Source organism: Oryctolagus cuniculus, chromosome 7 (assembly GCF_051225735.1).
Source record: "Oryctolagus cuniculus isolate XC-2025 breed Fujian yellow rabbit chromosome 7, ASM5122573v1, whole genome shotgun sequence".
Classification (NCBI taxonomy): Eukaryota; Metazoa; Chordata; class Mammalia; order Lagomorpha; family Leporidae; genus Oryctolagus; species Oryctolagus cuniculus.
Window position 1 is genome coordinate 49,115,139 of NC_142873.1, and position 20,959 is coordinate 49,136,097.

Below are 20,959 nucleotides of genomic sequence, written 5' to 3' on the forward strand. Positions count from 1 at the left end.
TGACTTCTGCTGAGGCCCAGGCTTACCACATTGAAAGCCACAGCAGTGGACTGGCCTGTTGGGACTCGTTGAGGGCAGATCACTGTACAGAACAGCTATTCATAGGCCTGCCACCTATCTTTCCATTTCTGATGCCTGGCTTTCTTTTCCTCCTGGTTTTTGTTAAAGCAGACCAGAGGATGCAAGTCAAGGGGGTGCTCAAGTCCCATCTCTAATCTAAAAATCAAATTGTGCACCTTGGAGAGTCCTTCAGAATAGAATTAGTTTCCTGCCCTATTCTTTCTTCAAAGTAACTCTTTCCTTTTAACCTTCCTTACCAAATGCACATTTCTGTACTTGTGATGTTTTCCATCTGCCAATTTCCTTGATTTACATTTCTAAATAACCTGTTAAAAATGTCAGATCAAGATTAAGGTAACATTGGGGCCGGCACTGTGGCGCAGTGGGTTGACTCCCTGGTCTGAATTGCCAGCATCCCATATGGGCGCCAGCTCAAGACCCGGCTGCTCCACTTCCTGTCCAGCTCTCTGCTATGCCCTGGGAAAGCAGTATAAGATGGCCCAAGTCCTTGGACCCCTGTACCCGCGTAGGAGACCTGGGGGAGACTCCTGGCTCCTGGCTCTGGATCAACACTGGTCCGGCCGTTGCAGCCATTTGGGGAGTGAACCATCAGATGGAAGATCTCTCTCTCTCTCTCTCTCTCTCTCTCTGCCTCTCCTCACTCTGTGTTACTCTGACTTTCAAATAAATAATAAAATTAAAAAAGGAACAGTGAAAAAAAAAGATTAAGGTAACACATCAAATTTCAGACCTGAGTTACTCCAAGCAATGTTGAACTCTTTTCATAGACAGTTTATAAACTGACCCAAACTTTTTTTATAGAATATAACATGCTGAGTATACAAAAGTTTACATTTAGACACATTTATCTCATTTGCCTTTATCCAATTTAAATTAGCAGTTACACCTAAATGACTTAAGATGCTGATATTAAATATTGCTATCTGAATTCAATTAAAATAAAATTGCATTCATCTAGAACTAGTACTAATTACCCATTGTTGTTTCATTGAGTACTGATTACCCGGAAACCTGTTAAAATAAATTTAAAAGAAGTTTAGCAAGTTACAAAGCGATATTTTCAAAGGTAGTGATCTGCCTAGATTCAAAGAGAAATTCCTTCAAGCTCAGTGTCTTTTTACAGTTACAGTTGCATTTTTCCTAAGAACACCTTAGGCCCATGGTGTCATATTCAGTTGGCCACGTGGGGCTTAGGCACTTGACCTAAAACCCAGCAGACCAAAGGGGTGGGGTGAAGGAGGGAAAAAAGAGGGAGAAATCGAGTGTGAGAGAGACAAGAGAGAGGAGGAGATAGTGAGGAGAGAGAGACATGAGAGGAGAGAGTGAGCAGGAGAGAAGAGAAAGGAGACCAGAGGAGGAGGCTAGAGAGCCACGAGTTCAGGAACAGGTCCTTTTAAAACTTTGCCAGAGGGCGGCCAGGGTAGCAGGAGCATACTATTAGGATGGGGGTGGAGCTTGACACCGGTGGTTGGGTTCGTGGCTGCCTGGCTTCCAGCAATGGTGGCGGGGAGAGGGAGGACATGGCAGTGGGGGCGGGAGAATGCACATATTGGGGTGGGAGGTTCCTGGCTAGCTGTGGGGCCCCCAGGAACTCAGGAGGGTCCTAAAAGATGGAGGATGGAGAGTTCGGGAGTAACGGAAGAGGCATCCTTAGAAGGTGAGGGCCCGATCTTGTCCAGCAAGACCTGGGCCATGGAGCAGGCAGAGAGGAAATTAGAGAAGAGGGTAGGATGGGAGCAGAGCTGCATTGTTGGATTTTGCTGCCATCCCACCAATAATCACATCCTCTTTGCCAATATCATCTAAAGCAGATAACAAAAAGCCCTAGTGGCTGGAGTATTGGTAGACATTAAAAAATATTTTTATTTGCACTGGAAATGAAAAGTGAAATTTGTCCTCAAAGTCATTTTGTTATATGGTCAGAATTGGATTCTTAGTAATGTTGTATCCTTAAAAGGCAGTTTTGGTGTGCTCAAAGTCCATTTCAAACTCTTGCTTGGTTCAGTAAACTTAGATCTATTCCATGAGGTTTTTTTTTTTTTTAAGTCTAAGGATGCAACTTCTATTTCTCATAATTCTTGCATTATCAAGCACAACCCTTCTGAAAAGAGTACATAGAAGTCTGTGAGAAAAAATAGATTCTACTCAATTTCCAAGTGGACATTTTTCACCTCTGAGGCAGCCTCTCCACTCCAGTGTCCCCAGCTCTTCCTGAATGCAGTGCTGCCCATATGTCCAAATCTAGGGCATTATGCAAAATTCAACTGCCTTGTCCATCAGAAGCAGCATCTTAACAAAGGGTTAAGACAGTGTATCAGCAAAATGAGCACTTAGCAGCCTGCAGGCCCTGGCTTAGAGGCTATTGCCTTCCCTTGAAAGCAAAGGCCCAGGATTTTCACATCCTGTATAAAGAACCCCACAGCTCCCTCAGCTCTCTCAATTCTAGAACAAAGCATCAATGAAAAGCTTGTAGCCTTTAGTGTCTGGAGCACCTGCAAGGTGCAGGAGCTGGAGAGTTTGCACAGGTCTGAGGCAAGAGACAGTGTTCCTGCAAGCCAAGAGCAGTGAGGCCCTTCAGTCCCCCACATTTCCTTTCCCTTGTTACACTGGAGGAATACTTCCAGGAGCAGAACTCCATCCATGAAAGGAGAGGCGGAGGTCCTCCTCGGGACTCGGCACTGTCCATCTCTCCCCTGTCCAGCAGCAGCTGGGTTCTGGAGTCCATCTGGAGGGCCCTAGGGACGTGCTGTGCATGGGAGACCACACTTCCTACTGGACACGCTGCCAGTATTGGCTTCTCTTGCAAGAAAACACTTCTGCTCCTGCACAGTGGACGGCCCTCAGGCATGCAGGACGAAATGCGCAGTTTAATTTTAGGCAAGCGAGTCTTCATTGACACATGGGGACAGACTGCTTGGATGGCTGCAGTTTCTGCTTAGGTGATCCAGAGGTGCTTAGGAATATCCTTGATGCCCTCGTATCGAGGTCCAGCTGCCGAGGAGCTGTGAGAATGTCACCAAGGGGACCTCATGAAGGCCTTCTGACTGCTTCTCGTGAGGGTGAAGTAACACCTTGACAATAGGGACTCCATTTGGGAGCACTTGAGACTCCATTCTAGGAAGGTGCCCCCTCACACACACCATGAGACTCTGGTCTGAAATTATGATCTAAAACAGTTGAACAATAGCAGTCCCTACGTCATACTTGGCAGAGCACAGAAACCCCCTAGCATGATCGCTCAAGCTTGGAAGTGGATAGGCTACACCTGGGTTAATGATAAAAATGTAATTTGTCTATGTCTTACATATGATTAAAACCAATGCCTGCATTAATGTCAAGATTATGAGTGGAATTGTTAAGATTGTAACTGGTGTTGTCCAGATTGTAATTGAAACTAGCTTCGCATAGGTTTTAGGTCAGCTTGACCCCGGTAACCATCTATTCCCCCCTATTCCTAGCAACCATGAATTCCCCTCCCAGTTTTGTGGTTTTTGCTTTATAAACCCTGTTGCTTTGGGCTTCAGGGTTGAGAGTTCTTTAGGGCATGAGCCCACTCTCCACTGCTGGCAAGAAAGGACCATCACATTTTATCAATGTGCGGAGCTCCTTTGTACTCGCTCAGGTACAACAAGCGGACTTCTGGCTACCTCCCTTCTCAGGGATGTAGACGCTTCCAGTGTGTGTTGCATTGAAACCAACATTTCACTGCTCCCCTTCCTCAGTAGAGGTTGCCCCTTTTCTTTCTATTTAATGACTTCAAGCCTTATTCCAGCTTACTTTCTATATAAGCTGCGTTACTAACTGTCCAGGTGACTCGGTGAAAGCTTTTCACTGAAAAGGCAAGCATTTCCAGTCACACCAGTCAATGTTTCCTTGCAACCTACCTAAAATGTATATAATTCTTTGTCCTTGGGATATAGGAGAAAAGAACATGAAGATATGTTGAGTGAAGAACAAAAGGGAAACAATCTAATATTTTGTTTCACTCAGTTGAGATGGCAAACGTTTTTGTTTATGAATAATCTGAAAGTAAAATACAGTTAGGAAGGAAACCACCTTCCATCAAAACGGTGATTAACTTAAGCCTGCCTCCCCACACGTACATGTTTGTAAGGCAAAAATGTAGAAAAAATGATCAACTATCAAAACCCCAAAATGTCGCAGCCACTCTGGCCGATGTTGCCCTTGCCTACAAGGAAATGCTCAAAGGCCGACGCCTCTCCGTTTTCTCCAAATTGGAGCGAGCACCACGCCACCCGCAGAGTCCTGCCAGTGGCGCTCGTGGCGGCGGCGGAGCCCCGGCCTCGCCCGAGGCGGCCTCACCACTCACCTGGAGCGGTGCGACCGCGAGGCGGCGGCGCTCGGAGCCGGAGCCCGACAGTGGACGAGGCTGCCGGGAGGGGGCGCCAGGGGAGAGGCGCCCAGCTGCAGAAGCTGGGCGCCGGCACCTCCACGTTCCGACCTCGTCAGGGTCCCCGAGTTGCAGGGACCTGGACGCGATGGACGGAAAACCCCTAGGAGTTTTTGTCCTCCGATCTTTTCCCTGCACCCTCTGCCCCTGCGGTCTTCCGGCCTTGGACGCTCCGTTCTCGCATATCCTCGGGCCGAACCCCTCCCTGACGCTGGTGTTTCCTAAGTCCAGCCTGTCAGGCATTCATGCTTTCCTCTCCGTCGAGGGTGGACCTCTGACTACACAATTCCCTCCTTGTCGCCATCTCGGAATTCCAGCCAAGGGCTCTGATGGAGGCGGGGGAGAACAATTCACCGCGAGACCCTCGGCTGGCTGGGACACTTCCTCTTAGGGTCGTGGGGCTGGGCCGCCGGCCAGGATTTTCTCTGAATCTGTCCCTCTTCTGGGTCTGCTCTCTGCGGCCAGGAAGGACCGGTTCCCTGAGCGAGGTCAAGAGCCTGGCTGAAGGGAAGCCAATTTTTCATCTGCTTTTATTAGTGGAAGTAAGAGATGATAGGTGGAAAGTAGTTGCAAAAATGGCAGTAAGCTTGTATTCAATAAACTTATGCCCTTTTTACATTAAACTGGAAGCAATTTACGTTGTGAGAATGAGAAAGTGCATCCAAAGAGTACAGCAAGATTTGGCTTGGGAGTAAGTAAAAGTACTCAGCAGGGGTACACATAGATTGTAGTGACCAATTCAAGCTCTCAGGTGATACCCTGCTCTTCAGGAGGTGCTGTTCTTGGGTCTGATCATAGAGTATTGCCGTGCAGAGTGATGTCGTGACGCTGACAGGGAACTGTCTGCTGTGCTGAGCATTAGCATTTGACCTGATGCAGAGATTTAGCAGAGACTCTAAGATGCATGCAACATTGACCTGAGAATTGGAAGTTGAGAGTAGGAAGTACAGGTTTGTGAGAATAAATATAGATGTTGTTGGCATATAGAGGTGGTATTTGAAGGTGTATTGGCCAGACCTGGTATGTGTCTTGGGTGATGGACAGAGGACAAATAAAACCAAGGCTATGCAAGCTCAAAGTGAAGGTTGATTCCCTTGCTGAGCCCTAAGTTCTGACCCAGCGTGGACCTTGCATGGCCTCTCAGTGAGAGAAGCACGATCCCCTGTCACGGCTCCTGTCCTCCAAAGCTGTCAGGACTCCCAGACCTGACTTGGGGAACAACAACTCTCCAGGTTCTTCTCCTCATCTTCCTTTCCCCAGGGAGAACTGGGTACAGAACTCTCAACTATTTGAACTTCATCAAAAGACCAATATGTTAACATTTCAACCATCAACATTTCTTTAAAATAAAAGATCTCTGCGACTGAGATCCCAGTAGAAGGAATGGGCCATCAAAGAAGGAGGTATCTTTCTCTGAAGGGAGGAGAGAACTTCCACTTTGACTATGACCTTGTCTAAATAAGATCAAAGTCAGCAACCTCAAGAGGCTTCCATAGCCTTGGAAACTCATGACTAGAGCCTAGGGAGATTTCTGATGCCATAAGCAAGAGTGTCAAGTTGTTAAGTCAACAACAGGAGTCACTGTGTACTTACTCCTCATGTGGGATCTCTGTCCTTAATGTGTTATCCAATGTGAATTGATGCTATAACTAGTACTCAAACAGTATTTTACACTTTATGTTCTGTGTGGGTGCAAACTGATGAAATCTCTACTTAATAGCCGGCGCCATGGCTCAATAGGCTAATCCTCCACCTTGGCACACAGGGTTCTAGTTCTGGTCGGGGCGCGGGATTCTGTGCCAGTTGCTCCTCTTCCAGGCCAGCTCTCTGCTGTGGCCCGGGAGTGCAGTGGAGGATGGCCCAAGTCCTTGGGCCCTGCACCCCATGGGAGACCAGGAGAAGCACCTGGCTCCTGCCATCAGATCAGCAAGGTGCGCCGGCCCCTGCGCGCCAGCCGCGGCGGCCATTGGAGGGTGAACAAATGGAAAAGGAAGACCTTTCTCTCTGTCTCTCTCTCTCACTGTCCACTCTGCCTGTGGAAAAAAAAGAAAGAAAGAAAGAAAGAAAGAAAGAAAGAAAGAAAGAAAGAAAGAAAGAAAGAAAGAAAGAAAGAAATCTCTACTTAATATATACTAAATCGATCTTCTGTATATAAAGATAATTAAAAATGAATCTTGATGTGAATGGAATGGGAGAGGGAGTGGGAGATGGGAAGGGTGCGGGCGGGAGGGAAGTTATGGGGGGAAAAGCCATTGTAATCCATAAACTGTACTGTGGAAAATTATATTTACTAAATAAAAGAAAGAAAGAAATCTCTACTTAATATATACTAAATCAATCATCTGTATATAAAGATAATTAAAAATGAATCTTGATGTGAATGGAATGGGAGAGGGAGCGGGAGATGGGAGGGGTGCGGGCAGGAGGGAAGTTATGGGGGGAAAAGCCTTGTAATCCATAAACTGTACTTTGGAAATTTATATTTACTAAATAAAAGTTTAAAAAAATAGCCACGTCCTTACATAGCTGATAAATTAAAGCATACTAATTGAGGAAATTGGATATTCCCAAAGAAATCAACATTGACCTCAAGAGTTGTTGATCTTTTTATATCACACATCCCTGTACATGCTTTAAACATCATATAAAATAGACACCATGTTTTTATCATAAGATTGGTTATTACTTTTACAAAAAAAAAACCATACATGCTACAGAGTACAATTCCATGAACCAAAATTGACTTCTTCATTTCTCTATGTTGATTCTGTCCTTTGGTTTCCTTTCTTTTGCGTCTGCTGCTGCTACTTTCTCCTCTGATCAGAACTTTACTTACCTACCCCTACAAGTTAGGTCACCTTCTAAGAACCACTAAGGCAACACTTTGAGGTTGGCCGTTGAAGACAGCAGTAGAAACAAGCAACCTGAATGAATTTCTGATGTTTCACTATGGAGAGCTGTCATAGAGTTGGAAAGAACCTTTTTTGAGTTGCTTCAGGTAAAGTTAGACATTTTGATATTGATAGTTTTGTGAAAGTCTTCTATTAAAATACTTCTGTATGGGTGCGTTTGTTAGCTTTGACTCAACACTACAATAAACCTCTTTTGCAACAATGGCTGTTTTTGGGGATACTCTCAGTAGTGACCACTTTGAATGTAGTAGTGGCAGGTGCATTGGTGGTTCAGTGGTAGAATTCTCGCCTCCCACGCGGGAGACCCGGGTTCGATTCCCGGCCAATGCAGGTATGTCTTTACATTTTTGGAATCTTTACACTTCTCTGCGAAATTGCACTGCATAGGCTGGTGCTAGGACCCTTGTCTAGGCGATCCTGAACTGATGACAAGAGTCCATGAAGCAGCAACACAATCTTAGTGGGATCTCAAAGTTACTACACTCAATAAGAACATAGGAGAGTTTTTGCAGTTTGGAATGTTGGTTCTTGGAGCCACTGCCACTACCACCTAGGGTCCAGGACGGTCCCTGAAAACTTCAAGAACACGCAGGTCCTCGATCACAGAGTGCACCTTGGACTGAGCGCTGAGCCGCCTCCCTGTGGCAGGAGAGGAGCCGCGGAGTCGGGTGGTGCACCCGAGGGCCTGGGGCACAGACACCGTGAACCAGATTTCTTGGCCTGGGCCGCCATCTCTGCCTCCGTAAGTTCAATGCTGTTCTGAGAATGGGTCCGCGTCCCCCGCAGTGTGTGCGTCAACAGGTGTTGGCCTGAAAATTACATCTTTAATAAAAGAAAACAAAGTGTTTATCTTTAAACAATAGTCAAATGTTGAGGAAGAACATGTAGACCTCCTGACCGAAGATAAGCGACCTAAAATTTCCTTTCTCTTCCCTGAAAGAACCTCTATCCCCTGTAGCCTGAGAGCTGAGACTGGGGGAAACCACACATCCTGAGAAGAGGGGCTGAGTAACAAAGCAAACTGAATTCCCAACTGGTGAGGCCAAGGCAACTTAGGCTGGCTGACAAGGTCACAGCAGAAGGTGTCTCAGCAAGGCGTGAGAATGACAGCTGTGGTCCTCTTGGTGGTTTTAGATTTGATGGGAACTACACTCTGCATAAGAAAGCCAGAGCTTCCTGGTGGTTCTGCTAAGGATTGCTGCATTTCTAATTTTAAGTGCAATAAAGAAAATAAAGAGTAACAGAGAGAACTACAAAAGAGGGGATACATTTTAAAAAGGGCCTACTTTGAACTTGGGGCTTCTGGTAAAGATTAGATTAGGCAGGTACTATTCTAGCTTGTGTAGCCAATTTCTGCATAGCTCCACAGCACTCCGGCCTTGGCTTGTGTGGGCAGCCCATTGTCTCGCACCTGTCTGTGATTGTAACCCATGCTCTAAATATGCCCCCTGAAAATCAAAGAAACTGTAACTAGATGTAGACATAGAATCTAGAGGCACCATAAAATACAAGGTCAATGGTTCTAAGGAAATGGACAACAGACTTGCTATTGTAAGAAGAAAGAATCATATGTGATTTATGCTATGAAGATAAGTCTGGTACCTGAAAGCTAGAGCCATGCCTTCAGCCTTGCTGTGAGTGTGTCTCTCATTTCTTCCTGTGCCAACGCCTCTCACACCTTCAGGAAATGCTGGACCGGCTGGAGCTGGACTCTGGCACCCAACTTGCACGGTGTCCACTGTTAAGTGAGGGAGTCGATAGAGAAGGGCTGGAATCATGGGAAGTGAAAGCGGCACATGTGAGAAAAGCCAGATGAAGACGCAGGCATCAAAGCTCTAAATTTTGCTGTGTTCTCCTTGCCAGTAAAGGAGCCTTTCAACACGCATTGGAGGAGATTCACTCAACTCTGCCTGGGGAGCCTTCAGTGCTCTGCTCTGAGGCAATGGCCTCAGAACAGAATATGGAGTCCTCATGGACTCACCCACACTTGTCTTCTAAACCCCTGAGGAGGTGCAGTATATTCCAAAAGAGCTACGTGACTCTTCCCATTTACAAAGACAGAAACACATGAGATATATGTGGAAATTGATATTAAGGGTATAGGATTATAGTGAAGGAGTCGTAACATTGGATGGATGGACTTTCAGAATGCCTTACAGTGTGGTGACGATGGCGTGGCTTCTGGTCAAGGAACTCACTCTGTAGCAAATGAGTTGCAGCCGTGGGCCTAGGCTCATGGAATTCATTGATTTCACCACATTCTCTCACATCCTGAAGCCTCTGGTCTGATTAGAACAGCGGAATGACCTCTTGAGGCCTCAGTTACCATGCCAGCTATGTGGGACAAGGTTCTCCAGGCAACCGTTCACCAGGCGGTGCTGTTTCTCCCATAGCCAGGATTCACAGGTCCAGGGACCAAGGAGTGGAAATGGAAGTGGCACCACTCATTATTACTGCTAGTAATACATTAGCAAAATTTGGCTTTCTCTACCTTTGCCTTCACGTTCTTCTGGTCTGGAAGTCTTAGTTCAGAAGGGAGGAATGTACCCATCAACAGACAATGGTTCTATCGAACATTAAGACTGCCACTCAGCCTCTTTGGCCTCGTCTCATGCCTCTGAATCCACAAGCAAAAAAGGAAGCTACCGTGCTGGCTAGGGTGGTGGACCCAGATTGCCAAGGGCAAGTTGAACTGCTTCTCCATCCATGGAGGCAGGCAAGGAAGAGTTATGTCTAAGCACAGGAGATCCCTTGGACATCTCTTAGACATCTCTTAGAGCCCTGAGATAAGTCAGTGGAAAACCAAACCAGCTCAATTCATACAGGATTGTTAATGATCCAGATACTTTAGGAATGAAGGTTCATGTACCCCCCCTGCCCCCACCCAACACACACCAGGTGAATAACAAAGACCAGCTGAGGTGCTTGCAGAGAGCAAAGGAACATGGAACTGAGTGAAAGAAGGCAGTTACAAATACCAGACTTGTATGAGACCAGTTGCAGAAACAAGCATGTAATAGTTACAAGTATTTCTTCCTCTCTCTCTCTCTCTCTCTCTCTCTCACTTCCTCTCTCTCCCTCTTAGTCTCTCTTGCTCATCTCCTTACTCCTACCACATAAGATGTATCAACTTAACAATAGCATTGAAGTTACAGGATGCTAATGGGAAGAATAGCCTCTTGGTTTGTGGATCGTGATAGTTTTCTTATGTTAGGCACAAGTGAAAAGGGGCCATGGTCTTTATGTGGAGCATGCTTAGAGAGATGTTTCTGAATGGCAAGTTGACAAAGATTGCGCTAAGATTGTACTATCTGGTGGACAAGACACCCAGGTTAGGAGGTTGTTGTCTTCTTTTCAGTAACATATTTGTAACAATGACCACAAACGCACTAACCCTCCTTTTACAAGTAAAGCTTGACTAGTCCCTGGGTGGGCTCGAAGCACCAACCTTCTTTGACGCCTTAACAGGCGAACACGCTAACCGATTGCGCCACAGAGACACGGGAAGTATCATGTTTCCGGTTTCAGAATACACTAGGCATTCACTGAAAGCCTAGGTTTTGCCTCCTCGCTGCAAGATAACTGCCAACTCCAAGCTTCGGGAGTGTTTGGGACCCTGTCGCGTCTGTCCCGTTAGAAACCCTGACACCAGAATGGCTGCCGAGTGGCCTTGGCCCCGCCTTACCCCTCGCCTGCTTCGGAAACAGCGCGCCAGGGACGCCCGAGTCCGCCACCGAGTCCGCGGGAGCCGTGCTGGGGCCCACGGGGTCCGAGCGCGCCCGTGGGCTCCGTGCCGGCGCTTCCCGCTCCGCGCTCCGCCCGGCTGCGCTCGGCGGAGTCCGTGAGGTCGGTGCGACTGGTGCGGGTGAGTGACCGCGCCAAAAGCAGACGCTGGAAAAGGAGCCAAAGAAAGCAGAGGCGTCGCTGTGACAAGGAGACCTCCCAGGAGGCCTGTGGGGAAGCACCGGCCCGATCCCAGGGATGGGAATCGTGACTGTGTGGAAAAAGCGGGAGGAAGAAGCGGAGACGCGCATGGGAGAGAAACGCTCAAGGATCTCTACAGGTCCAAGAAGGAGGCAGCGAAGAGAGTATTTCGCTTTATTTATGAAGTCGCAAAATGATAGGCGGCACAATGGTTGCCAGCAAGCTTCTCCAGCCTGGAGGTCTGCAATTCGAGCTCTGGACACCGCGACGCCTTCCAGCCCGCAGCTAGCGAAGGGACCGGTGTCGCTTGGCTTGGACTCCTGCAGCCACTGGCGCGGAGGGAAGTCCCTGGCCCGAAGCGATCCGAAGAGGAGTAAACCTCACCGTGCACAAACCCGGAGCTCTTTGTCACAACTGGACAGGAAATACCCCCAACGGTGAACTGCTGCCTCGCAAGGACCCCGCAGCAGGCGCTTCCACCAATGAAATAATGTGGCTGTAGCCGTTCTCCCGCGAGAGGCGTTTTTTTGTTTGTTTGTTTTTTGTTTGTTGTTTTTGTTTTTGTTTTGTTTTGTTTTGTTTTTGCTTTCATATAGTGTGAAAGGTGCATAAGAGCTTTTTTTAAGAGAGAGAAATCTGGGTTCATACCGCGCACAAGGAACCAGCCACGTGGAGGAGCATCTAGCCCAGGAAGCCTTGAGGCTCAGGGCTACAGCAAGCCCCGTCCTCGGAAGAGGCCAGGGAAGAAGAGAAGGGGCCTGGACACACCGTGTCCCAGGCTTTTAACCCACTTCCAAAGGGGAGTGGTTAATTAACCTGATTGGCTGGTGGGCACCCAGGTGTGGCCAGGTAGGGGCATGAGGTCACACAGGGGCTTGGTGAAGGTGTCAGGTAGGACATGGGGTCACACAGGGGCGTGGCAAAGGCGTGGTCTTCCAGCTCACAGACCTAATGGATTTTAACCTATATGCCTGCCTACTTCATTCGCCCCTCAGGGACTCCATCCCTTTAATCCTAAGGGGAGTGGATGACTTTGAATCATCTCTTCTGTAACTGCTTCCTGCTTATTGAGGGGCATAGCGCAGGCCCTGGCCTATCCAGGGTCTGGAAGTCTCTGTCTATCCTATCTAACAAATTTGCTTTGTGAACTGGAGCAGTCTCAGTCATTGCCAAGGTCTGTGTCCCCTGCATGGTCAGTTACTCCCAGGAGTCGAGTTCTGAAACATAAGTTGTTAATTAGTATAAGCAAAACCAATTGTAGGTGGGTGCCCCTTTAGATGAAAACAACATAGCTTACAGATTCCCAGATAGTGGGTAGTGATAGGCTATCCTTATGTAGATTATAAACCCATCTCGCTTGAGTATAGAGAATTACAATAGAGTAAAGCATTAGGTAGCTTTATTGTCAATAACAGTCCCCAGAGATAACTAAGAAAGGCAGGGACAGCATGTTTGCCTTAAGGAGACAAAGGCAAAAGTTTTCCTTATCCCTTTTGCTTTGCAGTACTTAAGGCTTCTGGTTGGCTTCTAGGAACAGTCAGTCATGTCATTCACATTCACCTGTGGAGACTTAAGAGGTAGAAGTTTAATGCTAATTTCATGGAGGTGGTTGTGCTCAACAGCACCTGGTAAGGTCCCGGTCATGTACGCTGAAACGGATCTGAAGAGGATCTGAAGAATGGCTTGCTCAGGAATTCCTAATGCTGCAGTTTTTGTCACAAACTCCTTGATTCCTTGGAACACCTTGGCGGCTCCCCTGTCCAGCACAGTGTCTGTTTCAGAGGCTTTTAAGCAAACACAAGGCTTAGAATCCAGATCCTGGAATCCATAGCAACTTTTGTAGCTACCCTTTTCAGTACAAAGTCTGCATCAGGGCCTCTTTAAAGCTATATATGAAAGCTTGGAATCTGAATTTTGGAATTCAAATTCCATAGAGTCCTGTCATCAGCAATTCCCAATACCGGAGCTTTAGTTAGAAGCTCCTTAGTTCTCTGGAACAACTTTGCAGCTACCCTTTTCCGTACGGAGACTGCATCAGGGCATCTTTAAAGCTACACGAGAAAGCTCGGGATCCAAATCTTGGAGTCCCAAGTCCACAGAATTTTGCCATTTTGAGAAATCTCCTCGGCTGTCTTTTAATATCTAACCCTATGTTAAAACATATGAGCTAGGAATTTCACAAGATTTTACATTTGAGGCACCTAATAAACTTTAAAGAAATACCTAAACACACAGGCAATGGAGTTTGACACTTAGACATAACTAGAACTTATGATGCATAATATCACAATAGAACAAAGCAAATCTTTGGGATCAAGTTTTACCATTAATGTTAATACTGTAGTTCTTTAGAACAGAGATCCTACATGGGCAGTTAGTACACAGTGACTCCTTTGTTAATTTAAGAATTAACACTCTTACATGTGACGTCAGTGATCACCTGAGGCCCTTGACATGAGCTGCCTGGGCCATGGAAGCCTTCTGAGTTCTGCAAACGCCATCAGTGTTCAGACAGGGCCATATGCAAAGTGGGAGTTCTCTCCTCCCTCCAGAGAAAAGTACATCCTTCTCTGATGGCCATTCTTATTTATTTATTTGAAAGGTAGAGTTACAGAGACTGAGAGAGGGAGAGAGAGAAAAATCTTCCATCTGCTGATTTACACCCTAAATGACCTCAAGAGCTGGGGCTGTGCCAGGCTGAAGCCAGGAGCTTCTTCTGGATCTCCCACGTGGGTGCAGGGGCCAATCACTTGGGCCATTCTCCACTGGCCACCCAAGCCCTTCCAAGCAGCACCATCTAAGACCAAGGCACTAAAGCTCTCCTGGGAGAGAAGGCAAAGCTCTGGCTGAGGTGAAGACAGCACACCAGTGAAGACAGCACCGAGAACTCCAGGGACAAAGTACAAGAGAGTGTGGGGAAGGGTTGGGAGCCACAGGACACACTCAGCACACGCTGGGGTTCCAGTTATTAAAACTATCGGCTGCCTGCACCTTCAGAGGGGGCGTGAGACCCTCACAGTGTCCTGAGGATCCTCTGGGGTAGGGGTGGGTTAATGTAAATATACACTTTCAACCAGGGTGCCTGAGGAATATTGACAGTATCAGCTTGGTTTGAGATCCAGATGCGGATTTAAATTCAGGTTCTCTCCACCAATCAGTGGGTTCTGCCGCTGTGTTCCCATCAGTGTTCAGACAGGGCCATAGGCAAAGTGGGAGTTCTCTCCTCCCTCCGGAGAAAAGTACATCCTTCTCTGATGGCCACTCTTATGCACTGGGGTCTCACCCAGGGAGATGGGAGAGCTATTTCAAATACCAGTCAGACTTTTTTTTTTTTTTACATGAAGCCAGATTGAGTTTAGAATGAACTGAATGAGTTTAGAATAAAATGAGTTGAATGAGTTTAAAATAAAAAGCCGTGGTCCAGACTGGCTTGTCTCCACTCCCTGTATCCTAGTTTTTATGGGAACAATAAATTATTGCACTGCAGTACACATTGTAAATTACTGCACTACGGTACAGCACTTTTAAAAAGAAGTGAGTATTGCGGTATGTTCAATTCTGATAAATGCAATCAGCATCCAGGTCAAGTTATAGAAGATTACTATGATTCAAGAAAGGTGTGTGGAGCCCCTTTCCAAGGCATTCCTTCCCTCTCTCTCTCTTAGTTAATCACTATTCTGAGTCTTATCACCAGAGCTCACAATTGCCTTTTAAAATTCATGTCAATGATTGTACAAGGGTACTCAAAATATAGTGGAAAATGGCAGTCAAAGATAAGTTCCCTTGACTGTAATTTTTTTTTTTTTTGGAAATCCATGCAGATGAGCAGTCTTCACAAAGTTCACCAAAAAAATCATATCATGAAAAAAAATGCATGGATTTAAAAAATTTTTTCACAAAAGCAAATGTTTTAATTTCATTTTCCATGAAGTTTTTGAAGTGCCCTTGTGTACCTTTTTGTACCTGGCTTCCCACCACCCCTGGGTAATTATGCCCATTATGTTCATGAGATATATCCAAGTTATGTGTATCATTTCTAAATTTTGGTTCCAAAGTTTCCTGAGCTTTTGATGGAAGAACAAGTAGGAAAGTCACTGAACCCCATAAGGAATGCTGGTCTTCCATGGCTGAAATAAATATCTTCCTAGGGATTTGTTTCTTAAACTCCAAATATTGCTCTGAATTAATTCAAAACTCACTTTTTAGTTAAGTTTTCTGCCAGTACCATGTATTCAAAGCAATCTAGATCAGTTTTCTATTCAGTGTAGACATGCATAGCATCTCTGTACTGTAATATATGTAGCTAGCCCATAATTGTAGGCATCTAACCCCTCCCCCAAGCTTGCAAAATGGGAGAGCAATAGTAAAATGGTTGTGTCCATGCAGGTATCATTATGAGATCAGAGCAATTATTTCTCCTGCTTTCCTTTATATCTTCAGAGATCTTGCTTTGGCTTCCACAGGAAGTGATGAGAAGCCAATGCTTCTTCTTCTGCTATACCATGGTCAGTGAGCATGCAGATAACTCTCTCCATAGTATTCCTTGCCAGATGTTTGCTGGGGCTCTGCCCAGACCATCTGTCCATGTGAGATGCATCACTGGAGCCAAAGGAACCTGCACCCGACAGGCCGACCTGGCCCCTAGCGCTATGGGCTCATAATTCCTTGGTTCTTCTGTTTCTCCCATGCACAGAAACAGAGCTCTTGACTCCTGCATGCTGAACCTGCGTCCTGGACCAAGGCTTTTGTTCTTTCTTTTAATTTTTGCATCGTGATTTCTCCCACCAGGGGCATCGCTGGGGGTTTCTGAGTGTCATGTTTCAAGTGAACTTCTGGGGTGATCTCTGTTAGGTGGTGATTGACAGAGATGCATTCTCTGTTTGATGGTGTGTGACAGGAAAACTAGTCTGCGAGTCTGTATCGATTGTCCATTATCCTGGAGAGGCTGGAGAGGCTGGCATTTCCTGGCATTTGAGCCTGCAGCAGTGCGGAGCTGTTCACATCTCATCTTACCAGTGTGTGGTGAAGTTATTATGGGACTATAGCTGTCAAGCAATAGATTTCTTTTTTTTTTAAGATTTATTTATTTATTTGAAAGGCAGAGTTACAGACACTGAGAGAGAGAGAGAGAGAGAGAGAAATCTTCCATCTGCTGATTTATCCCCTAAATGACCTCAAGAGCTGGGGCTGTGCCAGGCTGAAGCCAGGAGCTTCTTCCGGGTCTCCCATGTGGGTGCAGGGGCCAATCACTTGGGCCATCCTCCACTGGCCACCCAAGCCCTTCCAAGCAGCACCATCTAAGACCAAGGCACTAAAGCTCTCCTAGGAGAGAAGGCAAAGCTCTGCTGTGGTGAAGACAGCACACCAGTGAAGACAGCACCAAGAACTCCAGGGACAAAGCAGAAGAGAGGGTGGGCAAGGGGTTGGGAGCCACAGGACGCACTCAGCACACTTGGGGTTCCAGTTATTAAAACTGTCGGCTGCCTGAACCTTCAGAGGGGGCGTGCAACCCTCACAGTGTCCTGAGGATCCTCTGGGATACGGGTGGGTTAATGTAAATATACACTTTCAACCAGGGTGCCTGAGGAATATTGACAGTATCAGCTTGGTTTGAGATCCAGATGCAGATTTAAATTCAGGTTCTCTCCACCAATCAGTGGGTTCTGCTGCTGTGTTCCCATAGGATGGGAAGCCAAGCAGGCCCCTCCTCAGCTCCCCTCTGGAGCTCACAAACCAGAAAGCACTTGTTCCGTGTCAGCTTAGGCAGAGGACTGAGGCCTGTGGAGAAGATTAACAGTAAGAAACCTGAGGAGCCTACACTGTGGTGTGCGGCGCTGGCTTCCCCATAGGCTCCGGTTCCTGTCCCAGCTGCTTCCCTGGATAGTAGTGGAGGATGGCCAAGTCCTTGGGCCCCTGCACCCACCTGGGGATTTGGAAAAAGCTCCTGGCACCTGGCTGTGCATTGTCTCAGCTTCAGCTGTTGAGGCCATTTGGGGAGTGAACCAGCAGAAGGAAGACGTCTCTCTGTGTCTCCATCTTTCTCTAACTCTGTATTTCAAATAAATAAACAAAGAAATATTTAAAAGAAAAGAAGAGAAATATGTAGAGAGAGAAAGTGAGAAAGAAAGGAAAGAAAACCTGAAAGCATTTCCCTCTTGTAAACCTGGCCAGAGCGGGGTGACAATGGCCAGCACGGGAGAAGAGAAACGAGGTCTGGTTGATGTGAGCTGCGTGGACACGTGGACACGGCCGCTTCTCCTCCTCACTCTGCTCTTATTCTCCTGGCTTCAGGAAAAGAACTCTGTTTCCGCCCGGTTTCGAACCGGGGACCTTTCGCGTGTGAGGCGAACGTGATAACCACTACACTACGGAAACCAACCGCGGCAGTACCTACTAAAATATTTCCCCGAAAGCCATGCAGATGAAGCCTGTGCCCTGGTATCTTCATGAGACAATGTGGTGCCTTTCTCGTCCCCTTCCCGCCGCCATCGGTCACTTCCCCCATCCACACAGGATAACAAACCCCGCGTTTCCACGAACACGTTAGGGTCCTGCGGGACAGAGGGGGCAGCGTCCGTTCTCCTGCGGGAGCAGCACGGGCGCCAGCCTCTGGGGATCCCGCACTCCCTGCGGCCCCGCAAGCCTGCGCCACGCCGCGTCCCCGCACGTCCCCGAAGGAGCCGCTGGAGCTCCTCCTCGGGACGCCCTGGGAGCTGCCGGGTACCCGCCACGGTGCCTGAGCCCTGAGCAGGCCTGGCAGAGGCTGAAGCGGAGGACAGAGCCGACGGAGGCGCGCAAGGACAGCCCAGTGCCACTCCCGGGGGGCGCGAGGGACTTGCGTCTGCTCGCCTTGGTCCGCGCCGCTGGCTTGAACTCCGTCACCAGGAGGAAGGACCGGGTGACAGCAAGGCCCGTCCTCGAGCCACAGGAACACACGCGCTCCTGGCGGGTTAGATGTGGAGTCGAGGAACGCCCCGGCGTCAGAGCCCTCGTGTTTGGGATTGTTCTGAGCGTGGGGAGGATGGGGACCGAGCTCCAGCTGAGATGGAAACACTCAGGGGCGGCAGGGTTTGGGGGACGGGCTCGTGGTGGTCTTTGTGGATCTCAAGGCCCTTGCTTGGGAGAGATTCCCTCGGGCGTCTGTGTCCCTGCTTTGTGTGCGTTGTCGTCGGAGCTCGTAGCGGCTCAACTCAGCTCCTTGTACCCGGGGCGCCTTCGGGTCTCCCTCCCGCCGGCCACCCCCGGGTGCCCTGGCGCCTGTACACACCTCCCCGGAGACCCGCTGTCTGCTCCCCAAGGCTGCGTGGTTTCTGAGCTCAGCCGGGACGCCAGGCTGCCTGCGGGGAGGGGCTCCTGGTGCGTCCGGTGCGGTTCGCCCTTTGGCGGGAATCTGCAGGGGCCGGCCTCCCAGGGCTTCCCTGAAGGCGGGACGAGGCGCTGGTGTGGTAACATGGATTAGTTCTTCTGCGACGCGTGTGTCCAACGCAGCCGCTGCTGCTATGGAAACAGACCAGACAGTGCTTGCTGTGTGTCCCTGGTGGTCTAGTGGCTAGGATTCGGCGCTTTCACCGCCGCGGCCCGGGTTCGATTCCCGGTCAGGGAAGGGTCGTTTTATGCTCCCATGCTCTTCCCAACTCTCCCTCTGGGCCTGCTGTTGTCATCTCCATTTCCCTCTCAGGCCCCTCACTTTGACGAGTCCCACAAGCAACATACTCAGTCTACACAACTAGGTGGCTTAAACTCCGTCACTACAGTGCAGTAAACAGTGAGCTTTGGAAAGTCTGCAGGAAAATTTAACAGGAATATGTCAAGAGCCGGCTGACGCCCAGGATGGAAACTGTGGGGCTCTGCCTTATGTTTGTCGCTGATGGACGTCAGCATTCACTGAACCAGCACATGGAGATCACCATCTGCAGCACACTCTCATCCAAGGCCCTCCCACACCAGCGTGTGGAGGAAGTGTCTTCCTGGTGCTTACCTGAATCAGCCTGCTAGCCTAGAGGTCTGGTAAGCCTGGGGCTTCCTGTGTTTCAAAGATGTCCAGCTTTATGTTGGATTGCCAAAGACAAGTCAGTGGACAAGAAAAGTGATTCTCTCTCTCTCCCTCTCTCTCTCTCTCTCTCTCTCATCTCTATCTCATTTTTTCTCCCTTTCGCTCTCTGTGTGTGTATCTGTGTGTGCATGTCACTGTGCCTTCCAAATAACAACACCTTTAAAAAGAAGAATTAACATTGCTGTTTCAAGCTGGAGAAAAAAAGTTTTAATTTCAACTTGTACAAAAAAGATAGGCAACAAAATGTACATTAAATAAAATTTATTTTCTGAGGTTTATAAACCCTACCGTTCAAGGAACATGAACATGTGCCAGAGAGCTGGTAAACCATCTGCAGGGACTTTTTTCTGCCCGTTCCTGGACCCAAATCCTTGCTCTTTCCAGGCTGGAGTTGGGAGGGAAAAGGATGAGGGCCTTTGAGGATCCTCTCCTGATCTGGGCATTGGTGTCTCAGGGGCTATCACATTTGCAGACGGAAGGGCTGGGATTTCCCCAAGCAAAGGGTCCATTGGTCCTGCGGTGTAATTTGGTTCTCAGAGATGGTGACTTCTTTGATTTAGACTTGCTTTGTTGTTTTATTTTCTCATCAACTGGAGAATTATTGGTGACTTAACTTTTGGTATTGAAATTAAACAAGTCATTTAATACTTCAGTTGTTACCTGAAATAGATAAACAAACAAACAAAAACAACTCATGAACAATCTTCTGTGTGCTCTTGCTGACAACTGCCTGGGGCTGGTGCTGGAGCTGATGGAGATGGAGGCCAGGGGGAGCCCGACTGTGGGGAAGGGGAGAAGTTACCAGAGTAGACCACAGGCTGGAAGGAGATGGTGGCGCTAGCACATGCAAGGCAGAGTTTCCTGAAGTGTGCTAGCTGCCCGTGGTTTGGGACACAGGGCCCCAGCACCTCCCGATGCCAAGAGCCCTGCTCTCAGCTGCTGCTGCAGGTTAGTTAGCCAGACCCCCACCAGCTCCTCCTCGGCCTCAGTTTACCCTCCGTGCTGCCCCTGGGGAAAATAAAGGTCTTTGTCAGGCCCCGGGATGAGAGTCATATCTCAAACATGCACATTCACAGCCTTGTTACAGCACAGAGAAGACAATTTGCAGGAAAATTTTCCTAAATCCATTTCATAGGAGGGTGGGGCCACAGGGAGAGCCCTACAGTGTGAGAGCCACCAGGGTCCTTGGACAAGAACAAGACTGTGAGAAGATCATGGTGACAAGGGGCTAATGAATAAACCCACATGACCCAGAGGTGAAAAACCCGAGCTGGACACCAACATGGTTCTGCTACATCACAGATTGTCAGGGAAGGCAGAGGGAAGGCTTCCACCTGGAGGAAGCTGGACATGTTCTACAGGGTGAGCATGACTTTGGCTGGGACAGGAACACGCTTTGCCTGGTGAGACTTGTCAATGTTCTTGTAGAGTTAGAGGGCAGGGCTGGGGGAAAGAAGTGAGCAGAAGCAGAAAAGGGAAATTGCAAACTAAAGAGCAAGGCATAGCTCTCGGCTGGTGCCCCTGTGCCCAGGGGAAAGCAACATTCTGCAAAGTTATTTCTCCTTAGGGCATTCCAGG

At 48.1% G+C, this 20,959-nt stretch overlaps 3 non-coding genes across 3 annotated transcripts; 2 read left to right on the top strand and 1 right to left on the bottom strand.

Annotated features, from left to right (window-relative positions):
* The first annotated feature begins 7,663 nt into the window (after positions 1 to 7,663).
* On the top strand, positions 7,664 to 7,734 carry TRNAG-CCC (transfer RNA glycine (anticodon CCC)). The gene has a single exon. It is a non-coding gene; the product is annotated as a tRNA-Gly (tRNA).
* Positions 7,735 to 17,630: 9,896 nt separating this feature from the next.
* Positions 17,631 to 17,703, bottom strand: TRNAV-CAC (transfer RNA valine (anticodon CAC)). Its single transcript has one exon. It is a non-coding gene; the product is annotated as a tRNA-Val (tRNA).
* Positions 17,704 to 18,859: 1,156 nt separating this feature from the next.
* Positions 18,860 to 18,931, top strand: TRNAE-UUC (transfer RNA glutamic acid (anticodon UUC)). The gene has a single exon. It is a non-coding gene; the product is annotated as a tRNA-Glu (tRNA).
* The last annotated feature ends 2,028 nt before the right edge of the window (positions 18,932 to 20,959 follow it).